Genomic DNA, 12,961 nt, shown 5'->3' on the forward strand with positions numbered 1-12,961 from the left:
GTGAGTGGGTGAGTGGGTGAGTGAGTGAGTGGGTGAGTGAGTGAGTGGGTGAGTGGGTGAGTGAGTGGGTGAGTGAGTGAGTGGGTGAGTGAGTGGGTGGGTGAGTGAGTGAGTGGGTGAGTGAGTGAGTGAGTGGGTGAGTGAGTGGGTGGTGAGTGAGTGAGTGAGTGGGTGGATGAGTGGTGAGTGAGTGGGTGGGTGAGTGAGTGGGTGAGTGGGTGAGTGAGTGGGTGAGTGAGTGAGTGGGTGAGTGGGTGGGTGAGTGAGTGGGTGAGTGAGTGAGTGGTGAATGAGTGGTGAGTGAGTGGGTGAGTGAGTGGTGAGTGAGTGAGTGGGTGAGTGAGTGGGTGAGTGAGTGAGTGGGTGAGTGGGTGGGTGAGTGAGTGGGTGAGTGGGTGAGTGAGTGGGTGAGTGAGTGGGTGAATGAGGTGAGTGAGTGGGTGGGTGAGTGAGTGGGTGAGTGGGTGAGTGAGTGAGTGGGTGAGTGGGTGAGTGAGTGGGTGAGTGAGTGGGTGAGTGAGTGAGTGGGTGAGTGGGTGAGTGAGTGGGTGAGTGAGTGAGTGGGTGAGTGGGTGAGTGAGTGGGTGAGTGAGTGGGTGAGTGAGTGAGTGGGTGAGTGAGTGGGTGAGTGGGTGAGTGAGTGAGTGGTGAATGAGTGGTGAGTGAGTGGGTGGGTGAGTGAGTGGGTGAGTGGGTGAGTGAGTGGGTGAATGAGTGGTGAGTGAGTGGGTGGGTGAGTGAGTGGGTGAGTGGGTGAGTGAGTGAGTGGGTGAGTGGGTGAGTGGGTGAGTGAGTGGGTGAGTGAGTGGGTGGGTGAGTGGGTGAGTGAGTGAGTGGGTGAGTGAGTGAGTGGGTGAGTGAGTGGGTGAGTGGGTGAGTGGGTGAGTGAGTGGGTGAGTGGGTGAGTAGAGTGGGTGAGTGAGTGGGTGAGTGAGTGAGTGGGTGAGTGAGTGGGTGAGTGGGTGAGAGGTGAGTGGTGAATGAGTGGTGAGTGAGTGGGTGAGTGAGTGGTGAGTGAGTGAGTGAGTGGGTGAGTGAGTGGGTGAGTGAGTGAGTGGGTGAGTGGGTGGGTGAGTGAGTGGGTGAGTGGGTGAGTGGAGTGGGTGAGTGAGTGGGTGAGTGAGTGGGTGAATGAGTGGTGAGTGAGTGGGTGGGTGAGTGAGTGGGTGAGTGGGTGAGTGAGTGAGTGGGTGAGTGGGTGAGTTGAGTGGGTGAGTGAGTGGATGAGTGAGTGAGTGGGTGAGTGGAGTGAGTGAGTGAGTGAGTGAGTGAGTGGAGTGGGTGAGTGAGGTGAGTGAGTGAGTGGGTGAGTGAGTGGGTGGGTGAGTGAGTGGGTGAGTGAATGAGTGGTGAGTGAGTGGTGAGTGAGTGAGTGGGTGGGTGAGTGAGTGTGATGGGTGAGTGAGTGGGTGAGTGGGTGAGTGAGTGGGTGAGTGGGTGGAGTGGGTGAGTGAGTGTGTGAGTGAGTGGGTGGGTGGGTGAGTGAGTGAGTGGGTGAGTGAGTGGGTGAGTGGGTGAGTGAGTGGGTGAGAGAGTGGGTGAGTGGGTGGGTGGGTGAGAGAGGGAGTGGGTAAGTGTGGTGAGTGAGTGGGTGAGTGAGTGAGTGAGTGGGTGAGTGGGTGAGTGGGTGAGTGAGTGAGTGAGTGGGTGAGTGAGTGGGTGAGTGGGTGAGTGAGTGAGTGAGTGGGTGAGTGAGTGGGTGAGTGAGTGGGTGGGTGAGTGAGTGGGTGGGTGAGTGAGTGGGTGAGTGGGTGAGTGGGGTGAGTGAGTGAGTGAGTGGGTGAGTGAGTGGGTGAGTGGGTGAGTGAGTGAGTGAGTGGGTGGGTGAGTGAGTGAGTGGGTGAGTGAGTGGGTGGGTGAGTGAGTGGGTGGGTGAGTGAGTGGGTGAGTGAGTGAGTGGGTGAGTGAGTGGGTGAGTGGGTGAGTGAGTGAGTGGGTGAGTGAGTGAGTGGGTGAGTGGGTGAGTGGGTGAGTGAGTGAGTGGGTGAGTGAGTGAGTGGGTGAGTGGGTGAGTGAGTGGGTGAGTGAGTGAGTGGGTGAGTGAGTGGGTGGGTGAGTGAGTGAGTGGGTGAGTGAGTGAGTGAGTGGGTGAGTGAGTGGGTGGTGAGTGAGTGAGTGAGTGGGTGGATGAGTGGTGAGTGAGTGGGTGGGTGAGTGAGTGGGTGAGTGGGTGAGTGAGTGGGTGGGTGAGTGAGTGAGTGGGTGAGTGAGTGAGTGAGTGGGTGAGTGAGTGGGTGGTGAGTGAGTGAGTGAGTGGGTGGATGAGTGGTGAGTGAGTGGGTGGGTGAGTGAGTGGGTGAGTGGGTGAGTGAGTGGGTGAGTGAGTGAGTGGGTGAGTGGGTGGGTGAGTGAGTGGGTGAGTGAGTGAGTGGTGAATGAGTGGTGAGTGAGTGGGTGAGTGAGTGGGTGGGTGAGTGAGTGGGTGAGTGGGTGAGTGGGTGAGTGAGTGAGTGAGTGGGTGAGTGAGTGGGTGAGTGGGTGAGTGAGTGAGTGAGTGGGTGGGTGAGTGAGTGAGTGGGGTGAGTGAGTGGGTGGGTGAGTGAGTGGGTGGGTGAGTGAGTGGGTGAGTGAGTGAGTGGGTGAGTGAGTGGGTGAGTGGGTGAGTGAGTGAGTGGGTGAGTGAGTGAGTGGGTGAGTGGGTGAGTGGGTGAGTGAGTGAGTGGGTGAGTGAGTGAGTGGGTGTGAGTGGGTGAGTGAGTGGGTGAGTGAGTGAGTGGGTGAGTGAGTGGGTGGGTGAGTGAGTGAGTGGGTGAGTGAGTGAGTGGGTGAGTGAGTGGGTGGTGAGTGAGTGAGTGAGTGGGTGGATGAGTGGTGAGTGAGTGGGTGGGTGAGTGAGTGGGTGAGTGGGTGAGTGAGTGGGTGAGTGAGTGAGTGGGTGAGTGGGTGGGTGAGTGAGTGGGTGAGTGAGTGAGTGGTGAATGAGTGGTGAGTGAGTGGGTGAGTGAGTGGTGAGTGAGTGAGTGAGTGGGTGAGTGAGTGGGTGAGTGAGTGAGTGGGTGAGTGGGTGGGTGAGTGAGTGGGTGAGTGGGTGAGTGAGTGGGTGAGTGAGTGGGTGAATGAGTGGTGAGTGAGTGGGTGGGTGAGTGAGTGGGTGAGTGGGTGAGTGAGTGAGTGAGTGGGTGAGTGGGTGAGTGAGTGGGTGAGTGGTGGGTGAGTGAGTGAGTGGGTGAGTGGGTGAGTGAGTGGGTGAGTGAGTGAGTGGGTGAGTGGGTGAGTGAGTGGGTGAGTGAGTGGGTGAGTGAGTGAGTGGGTGAGTGAGTGGGTGAGTGGGTGAGTGAGTGAGTGGTGAATGAGTGGTGAGTGAGTGGGTGGGTGAGTGAGTGGGTGAGTGGGTGAGTGAGTGGGTGAGTGAGTGGGTGAATGAGTGGTGAGTGAGTGGGTGGGTGAGTGAGGGTGAGTGGGTGAGTGAGTGAGTGGGGTGAGTGGGTGAGTGGGTGAGTGAGTGGGTGAGTGAGTGGGTGAGTGAGTGAGTGGGTGAGTGGGTGAGTGGGTGGTGAGTGAGGTGAGTGAGTGAGTGGGTGAGTGAGTGGGTGAGTGGGTGAGTGGAGTGAGTGGGTGAGTGGGTGAGTGAGTGGGTGAGTGAGTGGGTGAGTGAGTGAGTGGGTGAGTGAGTGGGTGAGTGGGTGAGTGAGTGAGTGGTGAATGAGTGGTGAGTGAGTGGGTGAGTGAGTGGTGAGTGAGTGAGTGAGTGGGTGAGTGAGTGGGTGAGTGAGTGAGTGGGTGAGTGGGTGGGTGAGTGAGTGGGTGAGTGGGTGAGTGAGTGGGTGAGTGAGTGGGTGAATGAGTGGTGAGTGAGTGGGTGGGTGAGTGAGTGGGTGAGTGGGTGAGTGAGTGAGTGGGTGAGTGGGTGAGTGAGTGGGTGAGTGAGTGGGTGAGTGAGTGGGTGAGTGGGTGAGTGAGTGGGTGAGTGAGTGAGTGGGTGAGTGGGTGAGTGAGTGGGTGAGTGAGTGGGTGAGTGAGTGAGTGGGTGAGTGAGTGGGTGAGTGGGTGAGTGAGTGAGTGAGTGGTGAATGAGTGGTGAGTGAGTGGGTGGGTGAGTGAGTGGGTGAGTGGGTGAGTGAGTGGGTGAGTGAGTGGGTGAATGAGTGGTGAGTGAGTGGGTGGGTGAGTGAGTGGGTGAGTGGGTGAGTGAGTGAGTGGGTGAGTGGGTGAGTGAGTGGGTGAGTGAGTGGGTGAGTGAGTGAGTGGGTGTGTGAGTGGGTGAGTGAGTGAGTGGGTGAGTGGGTGAGTGAGTGAGTGGGTGAGTGGGTGAGTGAGTGGGTGAGTGGGTGAGTGAGTGGGTGAGTGAGTGGGTGAGTGAGTGAGTGGGTGGGTGAGTGGGTGAGTGAGTGGGTGAGTGAGTGGGTGAGTGAGTGGGTGGGTGGGTGAGTGGGTGAGTGAGTGAGTGCGTGAGTGGGTGAGTGAGTGGGTGAGTGGGTGAGTGAGTGAGTGGGTGAGTGGGTGGGTGAGTGGGTGGGTGAGGTGAGTGGGTGAGTGAGTGGGTGAGTGAGTGAGTGAGTGGGTGAGTGGGTGAGTGAGTGGGTGAGTGGGTGGGTGAGTGGGTGAGTGAGTGAGTGGGTGAGTGAGTGAGTGGGTGAGTGGGTGAGTGAGTGGGTGAGTGGGTGAGTGAGTGGGTGAGTGAGTGGGTGAGTGAGTGAGTGGGTGGGTGAGTGGGTGAGTGAGTGGGTGAGTGAGTGGGTGAGTGAGTGGGTGGGTGGGTGAGTGGGTGAGTGAGTGAGTGGGTGAGTGGGTGAGTGAGTGGGTGAGTGGGTGAGTGAGTGAGTGGGTGAGTGGGTGGGTGAGTGGGTGGGTGGGTGGGTGAGTGAGTGGGTGAGTGAGTGGGTGAGTGAGTGAGTGAGTGGGTGAGTGGGTGAGTGAGTGGGTGAGTGGGTGGGTGAGTGGGTGAGTGAGTGAGTGGGTGAGTGAGTGAGTGGGTGAGTGAGTGAGTGGTGTGAGTGAGTGGGTTAGTGAGTGGGTGAGTGAGTGAGTGGGTGAGTGAGTGAGTGGGTGAGTGAGTGAGTGGGTTAGTGAGTGGGTGAGTGAGTGAGTGGGTTAGTGAGTGGGTGAGTGAGTGAGTGAATGAGTGGTGAGTGAGTGAGTGGGTGAGTGAGTGAGTGGGTGAGTGAGTGAGTGAGTGGGTGAGTGATTGAGTGAGTGGGTGAGTGAGTGAGTGAATGAGTGGTGAGTGAGTGAGTGGGTGAGTGAGTGAGTGAGTGGGTGAGTGAGTGAGTGAGTGGGTGAGTGATTGAGTGAGTGGGTGAGTGAGTGAGTGGGTGAGTAGGTGGGTGAGTGAGTGAGTGGGTGAGTGAGTGGGTGAGTGAATGAGTGAGTGAAGTGGGTGAGTGAGTGGGTGAGTGAGTGGGTGAGTGGGTGGGTGAGTGGGTGAGTGAGTGAGTGGGTGAGTGGGTGAGTGGTGAGTGAGTGAGTGGGTTAGTGAGTGGGTGAGTGAGTGAGTGGGTGGGTGAGTGGGTGAGTGGTGAGTGGGTGAGTGGGTGAGTGGTGAGTGAGTGAGTGGGTTAGTGAGTGGGTGAGTGAGTGAGTGAGTGGGTGGGTGAGTGGGTGTGAGTGGTGAGTGGGTTGTGAGTGGGTTAGTGAGTGAGTGAGTGGGTGGGTGAGTGAGTGGGTGAGTGAGTGTGTGGGTGGTGAGTGAGTGGGTGAGTGAGTGAGTGGGTGAGTGAGTGGGTGAGTGAATGAGTGAGTGGGTGGGTGAGTGGGTGAGTGAGTGGGTGAGTGAGTGGGTGAGTGAGTGGGTGGGTGAGTGGGTGAGTGAGTGGGTGGGTGAGTGAGTGAGTGAGTGGGTGAGTGAGTGAGTGGGTGAGTGGGTGAGCGAGTCGGGTGAGTGAGTGAATGAGTGGTGAGTGGGTGAGTGAGTGAGTGGGTGGGTGGGTTGGTGAGTGGGTCAGTGAGTGGGTGGGTGAGTGAGTGAGTGGGTGAGTGAGTGAGTGGGTTAGTGAGTGGGTGGGTGAGTGAGTGAGTGAATGAGTGGTGAGTGAGTGAGTGGGTGAGTGAGTGGGTGAGTGAGTGGGTTAGTGAGTGGGTGGGTGAGTGAGTGAGTGGGTGGGGTGAGTGGGTGAGTGGGTGGGTGAGTGAGTGAGTGGGTGAGTGAGTGAGTGGGTGAGTGAGTGAGTGGGTGAGTGGGTGAGTGGTGAGTGAGTGGGTGAGTGAGTGAGTGAGTGGGTGAGTGAGTGAGTGGGTGAGTGAGTGAGTGAGTGGGTGGGTGAGCGGGTGGGTGAGTGGGTGGGTGGGTGAGTGAGTGGGTGAGTGAGTGAGTGGGTGAGTGAGTGGGTGAGTGGGTGAGTGAGTGAGTGAGTGAGTGGGTGGGTGAGTGGGTGAGTGAGTGAGTGGGTGAGTGGGTGAGTGGTGAGTGGGTGAGTGGGTGAGTGAGTGAGTGGTGAGTGAGTGAGTGGGTGAGTGGGTGGGTGAGTGGGTGGGTGGGTGGGTGAGTGAGTGAGTGGGTGAGTGGGTGAGTGGTGAGTGGGTGAGTGGGTGAGTGAGTGAGTGAGTGGTGAGTGGGTGGTGAGTGACCTGAGCGACTGACTGACTGAGTGATTAAGTGAGTGATGACTGACTGAGTGACTGACTGAGTGACTGACTGAGTGATTCAGTAAGTGAGTGACTGAGCGACTGACTGACTGAGTGACTGACTGAGTGAGTGACTGAGTGACTGACTGAGTGACTGAGTGACTGAGTGAGTGACTGACTGAGTGACTGAGTGACTGAGTGAGTGACTGAGTGACTGACTGAGTGACTGAGTGACTGACCGACTGACTGAGTAACTGAGTGATTAAGTGAGTGACTGAGTGACTGACTGAATGACTGAGCGAGTGACTGAATGATTAAGTGAGTGACTGACCGACTGACTGAGTGACTGAGTGACTGACTGAGTGACTGACTGAGTGATTCAGTAAGTGAGTGACTGAGTGAGTGACTGAGTGACTGACTGAGTGACTGAGTGAGTGAGTGACTGACTGAGTGACTGAGTGACTGACTGAGTGACTGACTGAGTAACTGAGTGATTAAGTGACTGAGTGAGTAACTGAATAAGTGACTGAGTGACTGACTGAGTGACTGACTGAGTGATTAAGTGAGTGACTGAGTGACTGAGTGACTGAGTGATTAAGTGAGTGACTGAGTGAGTGATTAAGTGAGTGACTGAGTGACTGACTGAGTGATTCAGTAAGTGAGTGACTGAGTGACTGAGTGACTGACTGACTGAGTGACTGAGTGATTAAGTGACTGACTGAGTGACTGACTGAGTGACTGAGTGAGTGACTGAGTGAGTGCCTGAGTGACTGAGTGAGTGATTAAGTGAGTGACTGAGTGACTGACTGAGTGATTCAGTAAGTGAGTGACTGAGTGACTTACTGAGTGAATGAGTGAGTGAGTGAGTGACTGACTGAGTGACTGAGTGACTGAGTGAGTGACTGAGTGATTAAGTAAGTGACTGAGTGACTGAGTGAGTGACTGAGTGATTAAGTGAGTGACTGAGTGATTAAGTGAGTGACTGACTGACTGACTGAGTGACTGAGTGAGTGACTGAGTGACTGACTGAGTGAGTGACTGAGTGATTAAGTGAGTGACTGAGTGACTGACTGAGTGAGTGACTGAGTGACTGACTGAGTGACTGAGTGACTGACTGAGTGACTGACTGAGTGACTGACTGAGTGACTGAGTGAGTGACTGACTGAGTGACTGAGTGAGTGACTGAGTGACTGAGTGATTAAGTGACTGAGTAAGTGACTGAGTGACTGACTGAGTGACTGAGTGAGTGACTGAGTGACTGAGTTATTAAGTGACTGAGTAAGTGACTGAGTGACTTACTGAGTGACTAAGTGAGTGACTGAGTGAGTGACTGAGTGAGTGACTGAGTGACTGAGACAGTGATTCAGTAAGTGAGTGACTGAGTGACTTACTGAGTGAATGAGTGAGTGAGTGAGTGAGTGACTGAGTGAGTGACTGAGTGACTGCCTGAGTGACTGAGTGACTGACTGAGTGATTCAGTAAGTGACTGAGTGAGTGACTGAGTGATTAAGTGAGTCACTGAGTGAGTGACTGAGTGATTAAGTGAGTGACTGACTGACTGAGTGACTGAGTGAGTGACTGAGTGACTGACTGAGTGAGTGACTGAGTGATTAAGTGAGTGACTGAGTGACTGACTGAGTGAGTGACTGAGTGACTGCCTGAGTGACTGACTGAGTGATTCAGTAAATGACTGAGTGAGTGACTGAGTGACTGAGTGAGTGACTCACTGAGTGACTGAGTGAGTGACTGACTGAGTGACTGAGTGAGTGACTGAGCGAGTGACTGAGCGAGTGACTGAGTGAGTGACTGAGTAAGTGACTGAGTGACTGACTGAGTTACTGAGTGACTGAGTGATTAAGTGACTGAGTAAGTGACTGAGTGACTGACTGAGTGACTGAGTGAGTGACTGATTGACTGAGTGATTAAGTGACTGAGTAAGTGACTGAGTGACTGACTGAGTGACTGAGTGAGTGACTGAGTGAGTGACTGAGTGAGTGACTGAGTGACTGAGTGAGTGACTGAGTGACTGACTGAGTGACTGGGTGATTAAGTGAGTGCGTGACTGAGTGACTGAGTGACTGAGTGACTGACTGAGTGACTGACTGAGTGACTGAGTGAGTGACTGACTGAGTGACTGACTGAGTGACTGAGTGACTGACTGAGTGACTGAGTGACTGACTGAGTGACTGAGTGACTGAGTGATTAAGTGACTGAGTAAGTGACTGAGTGAGTGAGTGAGTGACTGAGTGAGTGACTGAGTGTCTGAGTGACTGACTGAGTGATTCAGTAAGTGAGTGACTTACTGAGTGAATGAGTGAGTGAGTGAGTGACTGAGTGAGTGACTGAGTGACTGAGTGAGTGACTGAGTGACTTACTGAGTGAATGAGTGAGTGAGTGACTGAGTGAGTGACTGAGTGACTGAGTGAGTGACTGAGTGATTAAGTGAGTGACTGAGTGATTAAGTGAGTGACTGACTGAGTGAGTGACTTAGTGACTGACTGAGTGACTGAGTGACTGACTGAGTGATTCAGTAAGTGACTGAGTGAGTGACTAAGTGACTGAGTGAGTGACTGACTGAGTGACTGAGTGAGTGACTGACTGACTGAGTGAGTGACTGAGTGAGTAACTGAGTGAGTGACTGAGTGACTGACTGAGTGAGTGACTGAGTGACTGACTGTGTGACTTAGTGACTGAGTGACTGAGTGAGTGACTGAGTGAGTGACTGAGTGAGTAACTGAGTGAGTAACTGAGTGAGTGACTGACTGAGTGACTGAGTGAGTGACTGAGTGAGTGACTGACTGAGTGACTGAGTGAGTGACTGAGTGACTGAGTGAGTGACTGAGTGACTGACTGAGTGAGTGAGTGACTGAGTGAGTGACTGAGTGAGTGAGTGAGTGACTGAGTGAGTGAGTGAGTGACTGAGTGAGTGACTGAGTGAGTGAGTGAGTGACTGACTGAGTGACTGAGTGAGTGACTGAGTGACTGAGTGACTGACTGAGTGACTGAGTGAGTGAGTGAGTGACTGAGTGACTGACTGAGTGACTGAGTGACTGAGTGACTGACTGATTGAGTGACTGAGTGACTGAGTGAGTGACTGAGTGAGTGACTGAGTGAGTAACTGAGTGAGTAACTGAGTGAGTCACTGACTGAGTGAATGAGTGAGTGACTGAGTGAGTGACTGACTGAGTGACTGAGTGAGTGACTGAGTGAGTGACTGAGTGACTGACTGAGTGAGTGACTGAGTGAGTGAGTGACTGAGTGAGTGACTGAGTGAGTGAGTGACTGAGTGAGTGAGTGAGTGACTGAGTGAGTGACTGAGTGAGTGAGTGAGTGACTGAGTGACTGAGTGAGTGACTGACTGAGTGACTGAGTGACTGAGTGACTGACTGAGTGACTGAGTGAGTGAGTGACTGAGTGACTGACTGAGTGAGTGAGTGACTGAGTGAGTAACTGAGTGAGTAACTGAGTGAGTGACTGAGTGAGTGACTGAGTGACTGAGTGACTGACTGAGTGACTGACTGACTGAGTGACTGACTGAGTGACTGACTGAGTGACTGAGTGACTGAGTGAGTGAGTGACTGAGTGACTGACTGAGTGACTGAGTGAGTGACTGAGTGACTGAGTGAGTGACTGAGTGAGTGACTGAGTGACTGAGTGAGTGACTGAGTGAGTGAGTGAGTGACTGACTGAGTGACTGAGTGAGTGACTGAGTGACTGACCGACTGACTGAGTGACTGAGTGAGTGACTGAGTGACTTACTGAGTGACTGAGTGAGTGACTGAGTGACTGAGTGACTGAGTGAGTGACTGACTGACTGAGTGACTGACTGACTGAGTGACTGAGTGAGTGACTGACTGACTGAGTGACTGAGTGACTGACTGAGTGACTGACTGAGTGACTGAGTGAGTGACTGAGTGACTGACTGACTGAGTGAGTGACTGACTGACTGAGTGACTGACTGAGTGACTGACTGACTGAGTGAGTGACTGAGTGAGTGACTGAGTGACTGAGTGAGTGTCTGAGTGAGTGACTGAGTGAGTGACTGAGTGACTGAGTGAGTGACTGAGTGACTGAGTGAGTGACTGAGTGACTGAGTGAGTCACTGACTGAGTGACTGAGTGAGTGACTGACTGAGTGAGTGACTGAGTGAGTGACTGACTGAGTGAGTGACTGAGTGACTGAGTGACTGAGTGACTGACTGAGTGACTGAGTGACTGAGTGAGTGACTGAGTGACTGAGTGAGTGACTGACTGAGTGACTGACTGACTGAGTAAGTGACTGAGTGACTGAGTGAGTGACTGAGTGAGTGACTGAGTGAGTGACTGAGTGACTGAGTGAGTGACTGAGTGAGTGACTGACTGAGTGACTGAGTGACTGACTGACTGAGTGAGTGACTGAGTGAGTGACTGACTGAGTGAGTGACTGACTGAGTGACTGAGTGACTGACTGACTGAGTGAGTGACTGAGTGAGTGACTGACTGAGTGAGTGACTGAGTGACTGACTGACTGAGTGAGTGACTGAGTGAGTGACTGAGTAAGTGACTGAGTGACTGAGTGAGTGACTGACTGACTGAGTGAGTGACTGAGTGAGTGACTGACTGACTGAGTGAGTGACTGAGTGAGTGACTGAGTGAGTGACTGAGTGAGTGACTGAGCGAGTGAGTGACTGAGTGAGTGACTGAGTGACTGAGTGAGTGACTGAGTGAGTGACTGAGTGACTGAGTGAGTGACTGAGTGACTGACTGAGTGAGTGACTGAGTGAGTGACTGAGTGACTGAGTGAGTGACTGAGTGAGTGACTGAGTGAGTGACTGAGCGAGCGATTTGGGCTACTCACTCTTGTCCGACACCACCAGCCTGCCCGGAGCCTCCGACCTGCCCGCCCCGTTGTGGGCCCACACCTCGACCAACCACGGCCCCGGCCATGGTAACGTGGACATGACACAGACGCAGCACTGAGGCGCATCAGCCGCTAGGTGGCACAGGGGGCGTGGCTCACCCCACGGCTCCTCCCCCGGCCCCGCCCCCTCGCCAGGCCACTCCCCCGGACCTGGCCCCGGCCCCGCCCCCTCGCTCGGCCACGCCCCCTCGCTCGGCCCCGCCCCCTCGCTCGGCCACTCCTCCGGACCAGGCCCCGGCCCCGCCCCCTCGCTCGGCTCCGCCCACTCGCTCGGCCACTCGCCCGGACCTGGCCCCGGCCCCGCCCCCTCGCTCGGCACCGCCCCCTCGCTCGGCCCCGCCCACTCGCTCGGCCACTCCCCCGGATCTGGCCACGCCCCCGCCCCCTCGCTCGGCCACGCCCCCGACTCTGGCCCCTCCCCCGGCCCATGCCACGCCCCTCTCCGGGTGGACCACGTGACGGTGTAGTGGGTCACGGGGCCGTGTGATTGGACGGCTGTCATTGGCTGAGGAGGTGAGAGGGGTGGGTGGTGGAGCAGATTCACTTAGACACTCACTTAGACAATCACTCACTTAGACACTCACTTAGACACTCACTTAGACACTCACTTAGACACTCACTTAGACACTTAGACACTCACTTAGACACTCACTCACTTAGACACTCACTTAGACACTCACTTAGACACTTAGACACTCACTTAGACACTCACTTAGACACTCACTTAGACACTTATTTAGACACTCACTTTGACACTCACTTAGACACTCACTCACTTAGACACTCACTTAGACACTCACTTAGACACTCACTCACTTAGACACTCACTTAGACACTCACTTAGACACTCACTTAGACACTTACTTAGACACTCACTCACTTAGACACTCACTTAGACACTCACTTAGACACTTAGACACTCACTTAGACACTCACTTAGACACTTACTTAGACACTCACTTTGACACTCACTTAGACACTCACTCACTTAGACACTCACTTAGACACTCACTTAGACAATCACTCACTTAGACACTCACTCACTTAGACACTCACTTAGACACTCACTTAGACACTCACTCACTTAGACACTCAATCACTTAGACACTCACTTAGACAATCACTCACTTAGACACTCACTTAGACACTCACTTAGACACTCACTTAGACACATAGACACTCACTTAGACACTCACTTAGACAATCACTCACTTAGACACTCACTTAGACACTCACTTAGACACTCACTTAGACAATCATTCACTTAAACACTCACTCACTTAGACACTCACTTAGACACTCACTTAGACACTCACTCACTTAGACACTCACTTAGACACTCACTTAGACATTCACTTAGACACTCACTTAGACACTCACTTAGACAATCACTCACTTAGGCACTCACTTAGACACTCACTTACTTAGACACTCACTCACTTAGACACTCATTTAGACACTCACTTAGACACTCACTTAGACACTTAGACACTCACTTGGACACTCACTTAGACACTCACTCACTTAGACACTCACTTAGACACTCACTTAGACACTCACT

The sequence above is a fragment of the Petromyzon marinus genome, unplaced genomic scaffold (genome assembly GCF_048934315.1).
Source record: "Petromyzon marinus isolate PM22_M1 ecotype Great Lakes invasive population unplaced genomic scaffold, UKy_Petmar_22M1.pri1.0 PM_Scaffold_101, whole genome shotgun sequence".
In the NCBI taxonomy this organism is placed as follows: domain Eukaryota; kingdom Metazoa; phylum Chordata; class Hyperoartia; order Petromyzontiformes; family Petromyzontidae; genus Petromyzon; species Petromyzon marinus.